The sequence below is a fragment of the Schistocerca cancellata genome, unplaced genomic scaffold, assembly GCF_023864275.1.
Source record: "Schistocerca cancellata isolate TAMUIC-IGC-003103 unplaced genomic scaffold, iqSchCanc2.1 HiC_scaffold_1151, whole genome shotgun sequence".
Lineage (NCBI taxonomy): Eukaryota > Metazoa > Arthropoda > Insecta > Orthoptera > Acrididae > Schistocerca > Schistocerca cancellata.
The window spans coordinates 2,517,864-2,536,335 of record NW_026047150.1 but is presented as its reverse complement, the minus strand read 5'-3'; the positions used below and the strand labels follow the sequence as shown (position 1 = coordinate 2,536,335).

General features: G+C 39.3%; 1 non-coding gene across 1 annotated transcript; it reads right to left on the bottom strand.

Annotated features, from left to right (window-relative positions):
* Window positions 1-12,433: 12,433 nt before the first annotated feature.
* On the bottom strand, window positions 12,434-12,507 carry Trnat-ugu (transfer RNA threonine (anticodon UGU)). Its single transcript has one exon. It is a non-coding gene; the product is annotated as a tRNA-Thr (tRNA).
* Between the last annotated feature and the right edge of the window lie 5,965 nt (window positions 12,508-18,472).

Sequence of the window (18,472 nt, the reverse complement as noted above, 5' to 3'; positions counted from 1 at the left end):
GGAAAAAAGGACAGAATACAATACTAAGGAGAGTGATTATGAGAAAAGTTCCGACTGTGAATGTTTATATTGTGGTGGATTTTATTCAAAATCAGTTGAAGGTGGGGTCGCTTGTTCCACGTGCAAAAAATGGACACACGATTCTCGTGCAGGAATAGATAGCGAAGATGATGAGTATTTCCTCGTGTGTGAATTTTGTAAACAGCCTTAAGAAAAGGATACAATACATGAAAACTGTAGTTTGACATTAATATTCACTTTAAACTAAATAAATACCGAGCAAGCCAATATTTCCTGCATTTCCGATAATTTTATACGGTTTTGTTATCACTTGTACTTACCACCCCATTCTGCCGCGTGCACGGGGCAGAATGGGGCAAATGACATACATTTCTGTTTTTGAGTGAAAAATATTGTTGTTTTAATTTGTGGCAATGTTCTTTTTTTGTGATTAATACATCATAAGGTGTTCACATAAAAATTGGTAACTCTCTTATTTATCAATTTTGTACATTTAATCAAAGTTTTCAACTTTGTACCCCATTCGACACCAGGTTCCCGTATGTGTCGGATAAGAAAGATAAAAATACAATCGCTACTCGTTTCTTTAACGACAATTTAAGCTGTGCTCTCGGGTTCCTCCCATCGTTCGTCACGATATATTACGAAAAAAATCATAGTTAATGATCATTATAAATTGCTCTAGAAACGAAGGCAATCACAGTTAACATTTAATAAGGCGACTGGTATCCTTCGAAACGCTAATTAATGACCGTCATGCTAAACGTCATGGGTCAAAGTTGACGGGTGGAATCGAAATACGCCCTTTGCCCACGATCGCTACTTTCTGTCAAGTTGTGCCATTAATTTCTCTGCTCCCTAATCTGTTTTCGAACTCCCCATCAGCTATTCGATATAAACTTTTTTAGCATTCTTCTACACCACCACATTTCGAAAGTTTCTATCCGTCTCCTGTTTGGAGAACGAGGCATATTAACTACTGATTCGCAATATATTTATTCCGAAGGGCAGAAGGTACCTCGAAAACAATGAAAATAATTTTTTTATTGGTGATTGTACCAATTTGATTTACACTTAGTGTGAATATAAAAGCATTTTAGTCCAAATCCTTATTTGAAGGTCCTAAATGTCGGTTTAAATGGCAGCTTGCTATGTAAGGCATGCCCACTTGTTTCTTTGTGACAGCTCTTCGTTGAGATGATAAGCGTAGGGACATTTTTTCCCGTTGCTTTGAGCTATCACCTATTGAATACATTTTTTCTTGTCTCGTAGTCAGTTGTTTGCTACAGTAATAACGTATCATGGGTGTTTCTCGTTTCTGAACAAAACAAATGCCAAGATCTACCCACAAAGTGTTCGAGAGAAGTTCTAGAAGACTTGCAAGAAATAAAAGAGTAAATGTCATTAAACAAATGTTATGTTTTTGTACAGCATGCATACTATTTGAAAGGAACGAAAGACTTTACGAGAGATGTAAAAAATTAAAAAATTACTTGACAGTGCGCTGCTTGCAATAAACAGGAGAGAAATCTATGACACATGCAGTGAAAGAAACTATGAATTTAAATGAGTGCATGTACGTTGCTAAGTGCAATACAACTTTAAATTTTCCATAACTTTTCTAACTAAATGTACCTTTCCTCTCAAACCATTTATCCTAGAACCATGGAATTCTAACGGTCAGTTGTCTTACTGGAGGGCATAAAGAGTCGAGGGGCATGAAAGGGAAGCAGTGGTGGGGAAGGGAGTGAGACAGGGTTGTAGTCTATCCCCGATGTTATTCAATCTGTTTATTGAGCAAGCAGTAAAGGAAACAAAAGAAAAATTCGGAGTAGGAATTAAAATCCATGGAGAAGCTTTATTATAAAGAACACTGTTGCCTTTTTATTTTTGAAATTTGCCCATAAAACCTGTCTTTCTAAATTTTTCCCAAAATTTCACTATTAATATATTATTCATGAAAAATAGTCAGCTTGTTGGAAAATAGTGGAAATGCATGTAAGAAATGTTTTATGTTTTACCGTTAATATAACACAGCTTGAGATAAGGGACGTGGAAATAGATCAATTTAACATGGTGGAGATAGAAGATACCTTCTCCCCTTGAAATCTGTCTTTAAAAACAAATGAATATTTTCAAATCAACAGCTCATTTCAAGCAGTCATTACTAGAAACATCTATAATCTCCACAAAATTTTGGAAGTTAATTACTTTCGTGCAAAAAAGTCTCCATCATTCAGGAAAACGAATTTTCAATAACTTGGCAGCAGCCATAAAAAGCTTTACTACTGACAAATTTCAGTTTAAGAGGAGCCTAAAGGATTTATTAACCCATCTCCTCCGACACTATTAATGAAATGAATTTTTTTAGTAGAACTAGGGCGCGGGCGATTGTGAGTGAGTGCGTGAGTGAGTGAGTGAGTGAGTGAGAGAGAGAGAGAGAGAGAGAGAGAGAGAGAGAGAGAGAGAGGCGGGGGGGGGGGGTGTCAAGTAATGCGAGTACAATCACAAGTATGTCTAAATTTTCATTCCTCATTCCATGTCCATGATCAGTCTACTTGCGATCTGTGGAAGGTAAATTAGCATATTAGTTTCCCACTGAGTATCTCCTCATTATGGATCAATTGCAACGGAAAGTACATATAATCTAATCTGACCCTCTTGTCTGTCCCATTTCTGTTGAAGGTTACACATGAGACAGGTGCCTTCATATTTTTGTTGTTGTAGTCTTCAGTCCAGAGACTGGTTTGATGCAGCTCTCCATGCTACTGTATCATGTGCCAGCTTCATCTCCCAATGCCTACTGCAACCTACATCCTTCTGAATCTGCTTAGTGTATTCATCTCCTTCCTCGATTTTTATCCTCCACATTGCCCTCCAATATTAAATTGATGCCTCATAACGTGTCCTACCAACCGACCCCTTCTTCTAGTCAAGTTGTGCCACAAACTCCTCTTCTCCCTGATACTAGTCAATACCTAGACCATTAGTTATGTGATCTATCCATCTGATCATCAGCATTCTTCTGTAGCACCATATTTATAAAGCCTCTATTCTCTTCTTTATCGTCCATGATTCACTTCCATACATGGCTACAGTCCATACAAATACTCGGATAAAAGACTTCCTGATACCTAAAGCTATACTTGATGTTAAATTTTTCTTCTTCAGAAACACTTTCCTTGCCATTGCCAGCCTACAATTTATATCCTCTCTACTTCGACCATCATCAGTTATTTTGCTCCCCAAATAGCAAAACTCATTTACTACTTCAAGTGTCTCATTTCCCAATCTAATTCCCGCAGCACCACCTGACTTAATTCGATTACATTCCATTACCCTAGTTTTGCTTTTATTGATGCTCATATCATCCTTTCAGGACACTCCATTGCGTTCAGCTGCTCTTCCAGGTTCTTTGCTGTCTCTGACAGAATTATGTCATCGGCGAAACTCAAGGTTTTAATTTCTTCTTCATTGATTTAAATTCCTACTCCGAATTTTTCTTTTGTTTCCTTTACTGCTTGCTCAATAAACAGATTGAATAACATCGGGGATAGACTACAACCCTGTCTCACTACCTTCCCAACCACTGCTTCCCTTTCATGTCCCTCAACTCTTATAACTGCCATCTCGTTTCTGTACAAATTGTAAATAGCCTTTCGCTCCCTCTATTTTACCACCGCCACCTTCAGAATTTGAAAGAGTATTCTAGTCAACATTGTCAAAAGATTTCCCTAATCTAGCTTCTAAGATAAGTCGTAGGGTCAGTATTGCCTCATGTGTTCCAGTATTTCTACGGTATCCAAACTGGTGTTTCCCAAGGTCGGCTTCTACCAGTTTCTCCATTCGTCTGTAAAGAATTGGCGTTATTATTTTGCACCTGTGACTCACTAAACAAATAGTTCGGTAATTTTCACATCTGTCAACACCTGGTTTCTATGAGATTGGAATTATTATATCCTTCTTGAAGTCTGACGGTATTTCGCCTGTCTCATACACCTTCCTCATCAGATGGTAGAGTTTTGTCAAGGCTGGCTCTCCCACGGGTGTCAGTAGTTATAATGGAATGTTGTCTACTCCCGGGGCCTTGTTTCGGCTTAGGTCTTTCAGTGCTCTGTCAAACTCTTCACGCAGTATATCATCTCTCATTTCATCTTCATCTACATCCTCTTCCATTTCCATTATACTGTCCTCAAGTACACTGCCCTTGTATAGATCCTCTATATACTCCTTCCACCTTTCTGCTTTACCTTCTTTGCTTATAGCAGGGTTTCCATCTGAGCTCTTGATATGCATACAAGTGGATCTCTTTTCTCCAAAGGTTTTTTATTTATTTATTGTTCCGTGGGACCAAATTAAGGAGAAATCTCCATGGTCATGGAACGAGTCAATATATGAAATTATAACACGATAGTAGAAACAGATAAAATGAAATATAAAAACATAATCAGGCGACAAGCCGTAAGTATAAATAAAAAAAATCAACAATGTAACACTGGAATTAGCTTAATTTTTTAGCTCTTCCAGGAGCTCCTCGACAGAATAGAAGGAGTGAGCCATGAGGAAACTCTTCAGTTTAGACTTAAAAGATTTTGGGCTCCTGCTAAGATTTTAGAATTCTTGTGGTAGCTTATTGAAAATAGATGCAGCAGAATACTGCACTCCTTTCTGCACAACAGTCAAGGAAGTGCATTCCACATACAGATTTGATTTCTGCCTAATATTAACTGAGTGAAAGCTGCTAACTGTTGGGAATCGGCTAATATTGCTAATAACAAACGACATTAAAGAAAATATATGCTGTGAGGGCAATGTCAGAAATCCCAGACTATTGAATAGGGGCCGACAAGAGGTTCTGGAACTACATATAGCTCGAACAGCCCGTTTTTGAGCCAAAAATACCCTTTTAGAATCAGAAGAATTACCCCAAAAAATAATACCATACGACATACGCGTATGAAAATATACAAAGTAGACTATTTTTCGTGTTGAACTGTCACTTATTTCAGATAATGTTCTAATGGTAAATAAAGCAGCATTTAGTTTCTGAACGAGATCCTGGACATGGGCTTTCCACAACAGATTACTATCTATCCGAACGCCTAAGAACTTGAACTGTTCCGTCTCGCTTATATTATGCCCATTCTGTCTCATAAAAGTATTGGTCCTTGTTGAATTGTGAGTCAGAAACTGTAAAAACTGAGTCTTACTGTGATTTAGCATCAAATTGTTTTCCACAAGCCACGAACTTATTTCATGAACTACATTATTTGATACTGTTTCAATATTACACACAAGATCCTTCACTGCCAAACTGGTGTCATCAGCAAACAGAAATATTTTTGAATCACCTGTAATACTAGAAGGCATATCATTTATAGAAATAAGAAACAGCAGTGGCCCTAGCACCGACCCTTGGGGAATGCCCCACTTAACAGAGCCCCATTGCGACTGAACATCACTACCACTCTCAATATTGCGGAGAATTACCTTCTGCTTTCTGTTCTTAAAGTAAGAGGGAAACCAATTCTATGCTACTCCCCTTACTCCATAACGGTCCAACTTCTGCAGTAATATTTTGTGGTCAAAACAGTCAAAAGCTTTCGTTAAATCAAAGAAAACACCTAGCGTCCGCAACCTTTTATTTAATCCGTCCAAAACCTCACAGAGAAAAGATAATATAGCATTTTCAGTTGTTAAATCATTTCTTAAACCAAACTGTACATTTGACAGCAAATTATGTGAATTTAAATGCTCCAGTAACCTTGTATATACAACCTTCTCGATAACTTTAGCAAACACCGATGGCATGGAAATAGCTCTAAAGTTGTCAACATTATCCCTGTCTCCCTTTTTATAAAGTGGCTTCACTAAAGAGTACTTTAATCGGTCAGGAAACCGACCACTACTAAAGGAAAAGTTACAGATATGGCCAAGTATTGGGCTAACATACACAGAACAATACTTCAGTATTCTGCTAGGTACCCCGTCATATCCATGAGTGTTCTTGGTCTTTAGTGATTTACTTATTAAGTCAATCTCCCTCTTGTCAGTATCATGGAGGAGCATTTCAGGTAACAGTATCGGAACACTTTTTTCTAAGACCGCTGTATGATTCCCTGTTGGGGCTAGGTTTCTGTTTAGTTCACCTGCTATATTCAGAAAGTGATTATTAAATACTGTACCCATATGCGACTTATCAGTAACACGAACATTCACACTACGCACTGATTCTATATCCTCGACCTGTCTCTGCAGACCAGCCACTTCCTTTGCGACTGACCACATGGTTTTAATTTTATCCTGACACTTAGCTATTATATCTGCATACCACTTACTTTTTGCCTTCCTAATAACATTTTTAAGCACCTTACATTACTGTTTGTAATGGGCTGCTGCATTTAGATTTTGACTGTTTCTAACGTTTTGATATAATTGCCACTTTGTTCTATAAGATATTCTTATCCCTATAGACAGCCACCTAGGCTGCCTGTTAGTGCTAGTACCCTGTTTTGAACGTTCTAACGGAAAGCAACTTTCAAAGAGAACGAGAAAAGTCTTGAGAAAAGCACTATATTTATCGTCTACTGTCTCAGCGCTATAAACATCTTGCCACTCTTGTTGCTTGATAAGGTTTACAAAGGTCTCTGCAGCAACTGGATCAGCTTTCCTACACAGTTGATAACTATATTTAACATGTGTTGCAGCACAAAAATCTTTTAGAGTTATAATTTGTGCATCATGATCTGAAAGGCCATTCACCTTTTTGCTAACAGAATGCCCTTCTAGTAATGAGGAATGAACAAAAATGTAGTCTATGGTTGTTCTACTGTTCCCTTGCACTCTCGTTGGAAAGAACAAGGTTTGCATAAGATTATATGAATTAAGGAGGTCTACCGGCATCCGTTTCCTTGCAGAATCACTTACACAATTAATATTGAAGTCACCACATATAACAAACTTTTTGTATTTCCTATAAAGTGAACCAAAAACCTCCTCTAGCTTTAGCAAATATGTTGTGAAATCGGCGTCTGGGGATCTATAAATAACAACAATTAGAAGCTTAGCTCCATTAAATTTAACCACACCTACACAACATTCAAACACCTTTTCAGTGCAGTACTTTGAAACATCAATTGACTCTAATGGGATGCCGTTTTTCACATACATGGCTACTCCCCCACACCGCAAAGAGCTCCTAGAAAAGCTGCCAGCCAACCTGTATCCTGGTAAAGGAAGCCTTTGAATTATCTCCTTATTTAAGAAGTGTTCAGATATACCAATAATTTCAGAGTCAACATCTATAAGCAGTTCACTAACTTAATCTCTAATCCTTGTACATTTTGATGAAATATACTAATTCCCTCATTACTCGGATGCCTAAGCTTTGTCAAAAGTGGTTCTTTTGTTAGAGAGAATTCCCTTAAGCAGGAATACCTATCAGCTGACTTCAATCTAAAAAAGGTGCAGCTGTAACATCCACTATTGCAGGAATTTTCCCATGAGTGCTCCCACCACCCCCACCTATGCTGTCACTTTAATTTTCCTGTAGGCAGTATCTATCTTACCCCTAGTGATATGCGCCTCTACATCCTTACATTTGTCCTCTAGCCATCCATGCTTAGCCATTTGCACTTCCTGTCGATCTCATTTTTTGCTTCATTTACTGAATTTTTGTAATTTCTCCTTTCATAAATTAAATTCAATATATCTTCTGTTACCCAAGGATTTCTACTAGCGCTCGTCTTTTTACCTACTTGATCCTCTGCTGCCTTCACTATTTCATGCCTCAAAGCTACCCATTCTTCTTCTACTGTATTACTTTCCCCCATTCCTGTCAATCGTTCCCTAATGCTCTTCCTGAAACACTCTACAACTTCTGATTCTGTCAGTTCAACCAGGTCCCATCTCCTTAAATTCCCACCTTTTTCAAGTTTCTTCAGTTTTAATCTACAGTTCATAACCAATAGATTGTGGTCAGAGTCCACATTTTCCCCTGGAAATGTCTTACAATTTAATACCTGGTTCCTAAATCTCTGTCTTACCATTATATAATCCATCTAAAATATTGCAGTATCTCCAGGTCTCTTTCACGTTTACAACCTTCTTTCATGATTCTTGGACCAAGTGTTAGCTATGATTAAGTTATGTTCTGGGCAAAAACCTACCAGGCGGCTTCCTCTCATTTCTTACCCCCATTCCATATTCACCTACTACGCTACCTTTTCTTCCTTTTTCTACTATCGAATTCCAGTCACCCATTACTATTAAATTTTCATCTCCCTCCACTATCTGAATAATTTCTTTTATCTTATCACACATTTCATCAATTTCTTCGTCATCTGCGGACTACTTGTACTACTGTGGTGGGCTTGGGCTTCGTGTCTATCTTGGCCACAACAGCGCGTTCACTATGCTGCTTGTAGTAGCTAACCCGCAATCCTATTTTTCTTATTCATCATTAGACATACTCATGCGTTGGCTTCATATTAGACTTCCTAATACTTATATCTATATTCGATGCTAACAATGACGCCGGTGGATAGACTACCATGAAATAACTGACCTTCGAGAAAGTCACCAACATAAATGGCTCTGAGCACTATGGGACTCAACTGCTGTGGTCATAAGTCCCCTAGAACTTAGAACTACTTAAACCTAACTAACCTAAGGACAGCACACAACACCCAGCCATCACGAGGCAGAGAAAATCCCTGACCCCGCCGGGAATCGAACCCGGGAACCCGGGCGTGGGAAGCGAGAACGCTACCGTACGACCACGAGATGCGGGCTCACGAATATAACCGACAAGCTAATGGGTCCTTCGCAGGAAAAGGTTTTTCGCCGCAAAAAGCGGAAAACTGGAATCCAGCAAATGAGTAAAATATATATATTCACTGACAATAAATTAGTATACGTACACCACAGTAGTCTGGGATTTCTCTATTACGTAATAGTTTTGGTCTTTGTATCTTGCAGCTTTCGTTATTTTTAATTAAAAGGGATTTTAAAAGGACCGAAAGAACATTTTGGACTGCGCTACAGATAGTTCTGTTAGCACAGTCTTGACTTCGTAATCACTTTTTTTGACTTCGGCAACTCTCAACCAAAATCTCCAACCTAACCGAGACAATGCGCTACGATACAGCCGAGATCATGACAAGAGAATGGGCTACATTACACTTGAAGTAATTTTATATACATAAGGATCTCCATGACCTGTGTACGTCTAATATAAAAGACCTCCGAAACACTCTCCTCAAATAGATCGCAATCTTCACTTGACCTTTAACTGTTACTATTTCAGAATTAAAAACCGAATTCAAAGAAAACTTGGCTACCAGTCACAAAACTAGAAAAATAAAAATAATAAAAGTGAGAACGTGAAACAGGTTAGCAATAACCATAAACAGGAGATTCTACAGGAAATAAAAGTGAGAAAGGAAATTATTAATATTATCGACCGTTTAGGAACTGTAGGCTACGAAAGGGATGAAATCATTTATCGAATAATTGGTGGAAGAGTTAGTGTGTTTTAAGATTAAATCCAAACAAGAATTAGAGAAAAATATATCGAAGCTAGGCCGATATTACGAAAAATTGCTTACTCTCGAGACAAATTGTGTCATGTATTAGATGAAGAGTTTGTGCCCGTAGTACGGATAAAACAGTATCTGCAGCATCAGCAGAAACTTCGGACATGTGTTTCATATTTCATCCAAGCCTGCAGGCTATAAGTACTTAAACAAAATACCACTATAGGGAAATTACCTACGAAGAAGTTCTTGGTAAAGAAACACAGGACACAAATACGTGTGTAGGCTTAATATGCACTACAACTGTGTTTAAAAATCGCTATACTAGCTTTGGACTAACGACGAGCGAATATCAGTATAACCTGTACAGCCTGTACACTTTCCAAAGCTGTTATCCATGAAAAAGCTAAACGGCGTATCGCGAACAAAATACAATTGGACACCGAAACAATGAAATTAGCTGACAATGGGCACTGACTTTAGTCAATGGACACTGTTGAAAATTTGTGCCAGACCAGGATTAGCACCCGAGTCCCCTGGTTACTAGAGAGAGGCAATGATCACTGTGTCCGAATTACGCAGTGGACAACCTAATTGCACCAACTGTCCGAGCATGCCGTTCATCAGATCCAAATTCTCAATTTCTCCATAGACTGCTAATGCAGTGCTCCTTGAACATTATCCTCCTCGGCTTAATTATACAGTATATGGCAAAAAAAAAAAAAAACTGACACCGAATGTATACAAACTTGGCCTTACGAACATTGCAGACACACGTCGCACTTCAAAGAATTGATCGTTGCATTGTTTACTATAGACCACGAATCAAGTAACGTAAAAAAAAGCTCTGCGTCTATTGAGATCATGATCCAGAGTTAAAAAAACTCTAATAAGTCGCCTACATATTACAGTTGGTGCCGAAAGAGGAGAACCACTATTTTCCCAGAAACGGAAATATAGTTAAAATTATGCTTCTATTTCGGCTAGTTTCGGCGCTTACTAAAAATTGTACTGAAAGTTACATAGTGGACTCTCCCCTCCCCCCACCAGAAACGTAGTTTTCGTGACTGTTGTGCGACTTTAGTACACAGCTAGAGAAAGTGTGTTAAATAAGGCGCGGACGGAAACACTAGGCTACGCTACAGGGCAATCTGCTCGCACAACGTTTACTCGGCATTCATAATCGTTGGCATAAACAACTCTCAATCAAATTACCTCCCTACAACCTAACTTAGATCTCGGGCTACACTACCCATCGGCCTGTCATCACAACCAAAATTTCATTCAGGAGGGGGGATTTCCAGTATCTCTCTCTAGGCAAATCTGTCAGTTATTGTAGATTGATTGTCAGTCTCAACTACAAGATTTACTAATGATAAACGCTTTCGAGACGGCTCATAATTTTAGAATAGTTCTCTTCGTCTTACTTGGCATAAATTGTTCGCTGGCGTCCCTACAGCTAGCTCCCTCAGTGTCTGCTTCTGCCATCGCACCACGCCAGTCTGTTGTTGTCTTAGCAGACCGAACGCACCGCACATCCGACACCTTCGGAACCACTCAATGGCCAGTTAGTTACTGAGCCGAGCACTGTTTACAACGTGAAAGGAAAACTATGCAAAGATGTACACTCAAATGGCACGACTGAGTAGCACACACACACACAGTAATATCTGTGGAATGTCCATCGACACGCGTGGAACGAAATACTTCTCGCGAACGTACAACGTCTCCGAAAAAAATCTCGTCACTATATTCCGCCATTAAGGCCAGGTTCTCATTCAAATGAGCAAAAAATGGTACATTTGGAAATCTTTTTGAGACAATGAAAATACATTCGAAGGATCTGTTTGGGAATTACAAGTGATCATACTATGAGCTTTATTTTAGATTTTCAGTAAAAAAAATGGCGCCCGTAATTATAATTTGATCAAGGGCCTGCGAGTCTGAAGTACGCAGAGTGCGTGCAGTGTGGCCCCTCAGATGTTACCTGAAATCAAAAATGGATAACATCAGTTGATACCACATTATTTCTCTGAAATTAAAAATGGATAACATCAGTCGATATTACATAAAATTTATGCAAGCGCATACCGAACCGCAATGAAACAATCTTAAATTTAAAGATACAGTGCTAATTCGAACTTTGACTTCGATTTTTGGGGGTTTGTTTCACTCCTTATGCCCACACAAAAATTAGTTAATATTAACAAATGTCACATTATAGCTATAAGCTCCTAAGAAAAATGTTTACTTTTCGGGGTCCGAGGTAGAAGTTAAGAGGTTGAATCACTTTTAGTTTATGCTGCATGCCGTTCTGAGAAATAAACGTATCTCGAAAAAAAAAGTGTTCAAAGTTTAGCGAAAACTTTTAGTTATATTATTACTTCGATTTGCATGAACTGAGTGTTACATATATATTTTTAATGTTGCTGAACAGGAAGCTGAAGTCAGATTTTCAATATTCAAAACGGCTAATTTAATACGGAGGGCACAGGATTATGTTTTGACCAATTTTTACCAAAAATGCATTTTCGTCATTTACGTTTAGTCTGCAATTCAAGGAGTGCTTATGAGCCCTACCTCTAGCTCGAATTGTTCCTACATAGCAATTCCCTGTTCTTATTGGCAGGAAAGGCCGATCTGTGTAACTTGGATATGCAGCACTCGTTATTCGTCAGTATTTACGGCGAGTATGTTTGCATGCATTCTGTAGTATGAATCGTTTTGAGCACGTGCGACATGGATACTCTTCAAATCACATTTAAGTGCCTGGCAGAAGGTTCATCGAATTACCTTCCGAATTGATAATTAATTGAAACCCTCAGATGCCGATAGGTGTTGTTGATACAACCTCGATGGGGACAGCTGAAAATATATGCCCCGACCGGGACTCGAACCCGGGATCTCCTGCTTACATGGCAGACGCTCTATCCATCTGAGCCACCGAGGACACAGATGAATAGCGCGACTGGAAGGACTTAACCCTTGCACGCTTCCCGTGAGACCCACATTCCCAACTGTCCACAATCAACATACGTAATGTACGTAATAGGTATTTGCCCATCCACTCATTACTCGGGCACACTAAGGTGACGATTCCCGTATAAGAGTTCGGGCAATCTTTGGGCATTCGCACAGACGAAGGTTAATGGCTGGGTAGCCTTTAACTACATATATGAAGATAGTAACTGTTCTCGAAGGAACAGATACCACTGATTACCGTGCAGCTTCTCTAGAATAAATGATAATTAATTGAAACCCTCAGCTGCCGACAGGTGTTGATATACCTCGATGGGAACAGCTGAAAATGTGTACCCCGAGGTACATCAACACCTGTCGGCAGCTGAGCGTTTCAATTAATTATCATTTATTCTAGAGAAGCTGCACGGTCATCAGTCGTACCTGTTCTTTCGAGAACAGTTACTATCTTCATATACCTTCACAATTCTCTATTACTCCAATCTCGTATAGCGCGCGGAAATAACGAACACCTATATCTTTCCGTACGAGCTCTGATTTCCATTATTTTATCGAGGTGATCGTTTGTTCCTATGTAGGTCGTTGTCAACAAAATATTATCGCATTCGGAGGAGAAAGTTGGTGATTGGAATTTCGTCGCAACGAAAAACGCCTTTGTTTTAATGATACCCATCCCAAATCCTCTATCATTTCAGTGACACTCTCTCCCATATTTCGCGATATAACGTGCTGCCCTTCTTTGAACTCCGACAGTCCTATCTGGTAAGGATCCCACACGGCGCAACAATATTCTAAAAGCGGACAGACAAGCGTAGGGTAGGCCTTCTTCCTGAGCAAGCGTTTCCGTCTGTGGTAAGCTCCTGTGGGACCAAACTGCTAAGGTCATCAGTACCTAGCCGGCCGGTGTGACCGTGCGGTTCTAGGCGCTTCAGTCTGGAACCGTGTGTCCGCTACGGTCGCAGGTTCGAATGCTGCCTCAGGTATGGATGTGTGTGGTGTCCTTAGGTTAGTTAGGTTTAAGTAGTTCTAAGTTCTAGGGGACTGATGACCTCAGAAGTTAAATATTCTGCGATTTACTTTACTCTGATACCCGTACAACATCCAGACAGTGCAGCAACTGAAACCTCACTATGTGCAGCAACATTATGAATTCGCTCTTCGGTTTCTGGCGCGGATCGAAGTTGGTGACTTTTAGCTGGGTAATATTCTGTACAGTGAAGAGGCTGATTTTACACTACAGGGTGCAGTGAATAGACAGACCTGCCGAATTTGGGGTACTGTTAAATCGCGTGTTGTGCATGAAGAGCCGTTGCACTGACCCTATGTGATGGTGTGAGGTGGATTCACAAGCATCTTTATTCTCCATCCGTTCTTCTTTGAAGACAATTCACCATAAAGACCTGTCAGGTGTACCGTGACGTCTGCACGTTATCGAGACCTCTCTGTACAGCATGTGAGTCCGCTTTGGACTTTCTGTTATGTACACGAACAGTAACGCTCTTGTCCTTGTGCCTCCTTTGGACTTAGATTTCTGAAGATGGAAGTAACTCCAAAACGCGTCATGCATACTTTGCATTTGATCCGGTGACCTCGCTGTTTGGTCCTCTCTTCCCAAATCAACCAATCATACTTTGCAACAACCAATAAAGTCATTCTTCACCTGCTGTGTGGGATTTTATGCTATCTGATCAGCAGACCTAAGCATATTAATAGAACTAGTATCGCCTGTGGTCAAAATCCGACCAATTGCGTCAAGGAATCTCATATGCGATGGATAATGTCATGTATCTTAAAGTGAAATTTTAGCCGCAGAACTGATCCCTGGCAAATGCTACGTTGCAGCTACGTGTGTCTATGAAACAGTTCTTTAATTTCTCTTTAATTATTCAAGCATTTCAAGGGAGTCTTTGATACACTACGTTGACAAATTAATTTTACCATTATGACAACACAATGTGAATGCCATTGTATCGTATAAGGTCATCTCAGACGCGAAATGATTTGCATTACAATATCTGCGTTGTAAATTCATCAAAGCGCAATTACAGTTCTCAAAATTATTTGTAATTATGTTCCATGCACATTTAATTGTATCTTTTAGAACCACAATAGAATTATCGTTACTGACATCTAACAAAAATTGTGTGTCTCTAGCTCTTCGTCTTTCAGCCCGACTCGTTAATGTTCTTTTTCGAGGCGTAGCCCAAAACAAGTACAGTTTCGTTACAATAGAGGACGTCGTAGCTACTCAAAATGCAGATACTGAAAATTAGGAACACACTACATTTGGTGGTGACGGCGGAAAATGAACACAGAGTTAGTTCCGTTTTCTCTTTGACCAAAGTAAGTGAAAAAACGACATTAATAAAGAACGTTTGCTGCACCCGACGACTTCGTTACTACGTTTCGTTTTCCACTGTTGACAACTTCAACGACATAGCAGCTTCGGTCCTGGAAGTTGGTAGCAGTGTCAGAGACAAAGGAAAAGTTTTCACAAGTGTGTGCTTCTATTTACCTATCCTAATGGTTATGGACACACATGATGGTTTCCATTTGTTCACATCTACGGCGAAGTTCCTTACCCGTTATGCAAGTTTGATTTGTCATATTGTATAATTAATTTTAAGAATCAGTACTTCAGTTTTCGATAAACACATGCGTTATCATTATGAATGTTCACATTGCTATTACTTTCGCGACGCAAAAACTGTGTCTGCCTAGCTCTGCGTCTTCCACTCTGACCCGTTAGCATTCTCCTTCTAGGCATACACTAAAACAAATATGGTTTCCGCATACTAAGGGAAATCGGAAGTCTTACATATTCAAAGTGAAGAAATTACAAATCCGGAACTTACTTCAAAGTTTCTGATAATGGCAGCAAACGATCACGTAATTACTTTTACACAAAACTAAGCGAAATAACGACGCCAATATACAATGCTATTTACAGACATCATCATTGACTTAGCAGTTGCCGCATTTTATATGCCAGATAAGCATGTTGTACTGCAAATCCATGTAAGCACGAAAGCCCCTAAAATACGATCTCACGAAATGTTGTCACTTTCATTTGTCAATTCTACTGTAGCACTTGATCTGTGCGCTAGGCAGAGGTTGGCAGCTCTACAGTTTTCAATTTTCAGGCATTGGAGATTTTAATGCGTGATAGAGAATGAAAGATTAGTGTTACGAATGTGGACGCTTCTATTTCCTTTTACGACTCTTAATGGCTTAATACAGAGATTATTTTTTCTTAGCGCACATCTATGGCAAAGTATCTTTCGAATCACATAAGGATCATTGTCCTCGTTGTTCGATTAATATACAAAATCTGTACTTCAATTTCCTTGTTCGCGTATTAAAATTATGACTTGACTTTTGTTACATCTTTGTTACTGACCACTCACCCTCGAAAACACTGTACATAGCTTACAGCGGGCTGGAACGTGGATGGTCAACTCTTGTCATTATTGGCGTATCTGCAAGCTACCAGATCATCTTCCACGGATTAATGTGGAGATTACAAAGTCGCACTCGAAACGTAATCTGCATCCAGCTATATTTTTAACGCTTCAGGGCCGTTTACCCGAGCTAAAAGTCAGGCGATATTTGTATCTAATCCCTGAAGGAACATGACGTTTCTTGTTTATTTATAGATTTATAATCTGAGACGTAATCAACTGCAAGCAAGCCCCACTGACTGACGCAAATGCCCCTTTCCAGACAAGATACCAAGATGAAATCTGTAAGTTTTAGTTTTGTTTGCCGATTTGAAACTTACTGACTGACGTAATTCTACATTTTAGTAGAAAACAGCCGTCTGAAAGAAAGAATTCTGTGGGAGATGAAAACAAAAAGAGAAACACATTAAGGCGAATTGAAACGAAAGCGAGACAGTTGGGAAAAAGTAAGGAAATTATTATTATTATTATTTCAAAAATAATCACCATAATTGTTATTACGTTTATACAAGTATGCGACAAGACGGTAATGCCTCCATGGAAAAAATGTTTGCGGTGCCTACAGAACCATTACGATACTCAAGCGTGCGCCTCCTCGTCCGAAACAAATTGACGGCAACGAATGTCTTTCCGCTCTAAAAATATGGACGTCGCACGTGGGAGATTGCGACCGTATGCAGGATCTGTAAGCGCTCTTCACAGCGAAACTTCTGCAGCATAGTACTGTAAGTAGGCTGTTTCTGTTTTCTTATTGGCAACGCCACGTAGCACTCTGTATGAAAATCACTGGCTGTGCTGTGTGCAGTCTCTGGCTAGTTTGCATTGTTGTCTGCCATTGTAGTGTTGGGCAGCTGGATGTTAACAGCGCGTAGCGTGGCGCAGTTGGAGGTGAGCCGCCAGCAGTGGTGGATGTGGGGAGAGAAATAGCAGAGTTTAGAAATCTGTAAGACTGGATGTCATGAGCTGCTATATATATTATGAGTATTAAGGTAAATACATTGTTTGTTCTCTATTAAAATCTTTCATTTGCTAACTATGCCTATCAGTAGTTAGTGCCTTCTATAGTTTGAATCTTTTATTTAGCTGGCAGTAGTGGCGCTCGCTGTATTGCAGTAGTTCGAGTAACGAAGATTTTTGTGAGGTAAGTGATTTGTGAAACGTGTAGGTTAATGTTAGTCAGGGCCTTTCTTTTGTACTGGTTTTTGAAAGTCAGATTGCGTTGCGCTAAAAAAAAATATTGTGTGTCAGTTTAAGGACAGTCATGTATAATGTTTCTAAGGGGACGTATCATATGGCGCGCCTGCCAGGATACCTCACTGGAATCTTCAGATTTTTTTTTTGTAGTTTGTGTAATTAGTGTAGCTATTGTTTATTGCTAGCGCGTAATTGTAGAGAGAATCTCCTTTGTAGTTGCAGTCTTTCATTGTTGTTGTGGCATGCATGTAGATTTGCACCAAGTATTTCGCAGCTGCGCTTGCAATTAACTAGATATTATTTTCAGTGCTATGTTGATGTGTTTTCTTATTTTGCTCTTCAAATTGTGCTTCTCTGTGTTGTCGTGTGAAATATTGTGACAATAATGGCGTGTGAAAAACGTAATACTAGGCTCCAAAGTAAACTGAGAAATGACAGTGAAGACGAAAGCAGTGTGTTAGCGCCACCGTGTAATGAATTAACTAATATTCAAACTAGTGATTTGGTAATTGTGCATAAGGAAATGGAGCGGGAGGCAAATAATGGCATAGACAGTGAAACAATTAGTGAACAGGGAAGCATTATCGATCGATCGGTCGGCAATAGCTCGCCTCAGGAATCCGAAATGGCAGGACACAATCTTCAAAATACTGTAGATTCAGGTTTTGGGTCCTCACCGTTTTCTCAAATAAGTCAAGACACATTTTCTGCTTGTCAAAATGTGAATGTTGCCGGTGTCAATTCACTGCCGAAAAGCACTGAGGAACATGTTTCAGATACCAGTGTATTGTTATTACAATTAATACAACAAATGGGACAAACAGAGCAAAAGCTTCAAAAGTTAGACACAATGGAACAAATTCTTCAAAAGTTAGACACAATGGAACAACACCAGAGACAAACACAGCAACAGTTAGACACAATGGAACAAAATCTTTCGAAGTTAGACACCACACTTGAATAAACACGTGAATATTTAACTACTGAGTTACATAACATTGAATCGAAATGTCAAAAAGTCTGTGATGACATAAAAACACAAATATGTGAGCAATTCCAACCGATTTTTTCGCGGCAAGAAAATGCATTATAGAGTCACGAAGCAGCCATAAAAGAACTGCAAACTATTGTTCATGAAAATCACGACACATTGCAAGCTAAAATTGACTCAGTTGCATCTACCGATTCGGTACCCTATATAAATCGATACCTCGAGATAAATCGATACCTCGAAATCCAGCAGTATCTCTATATAAATCGGTATATCGAAATTATCGATAT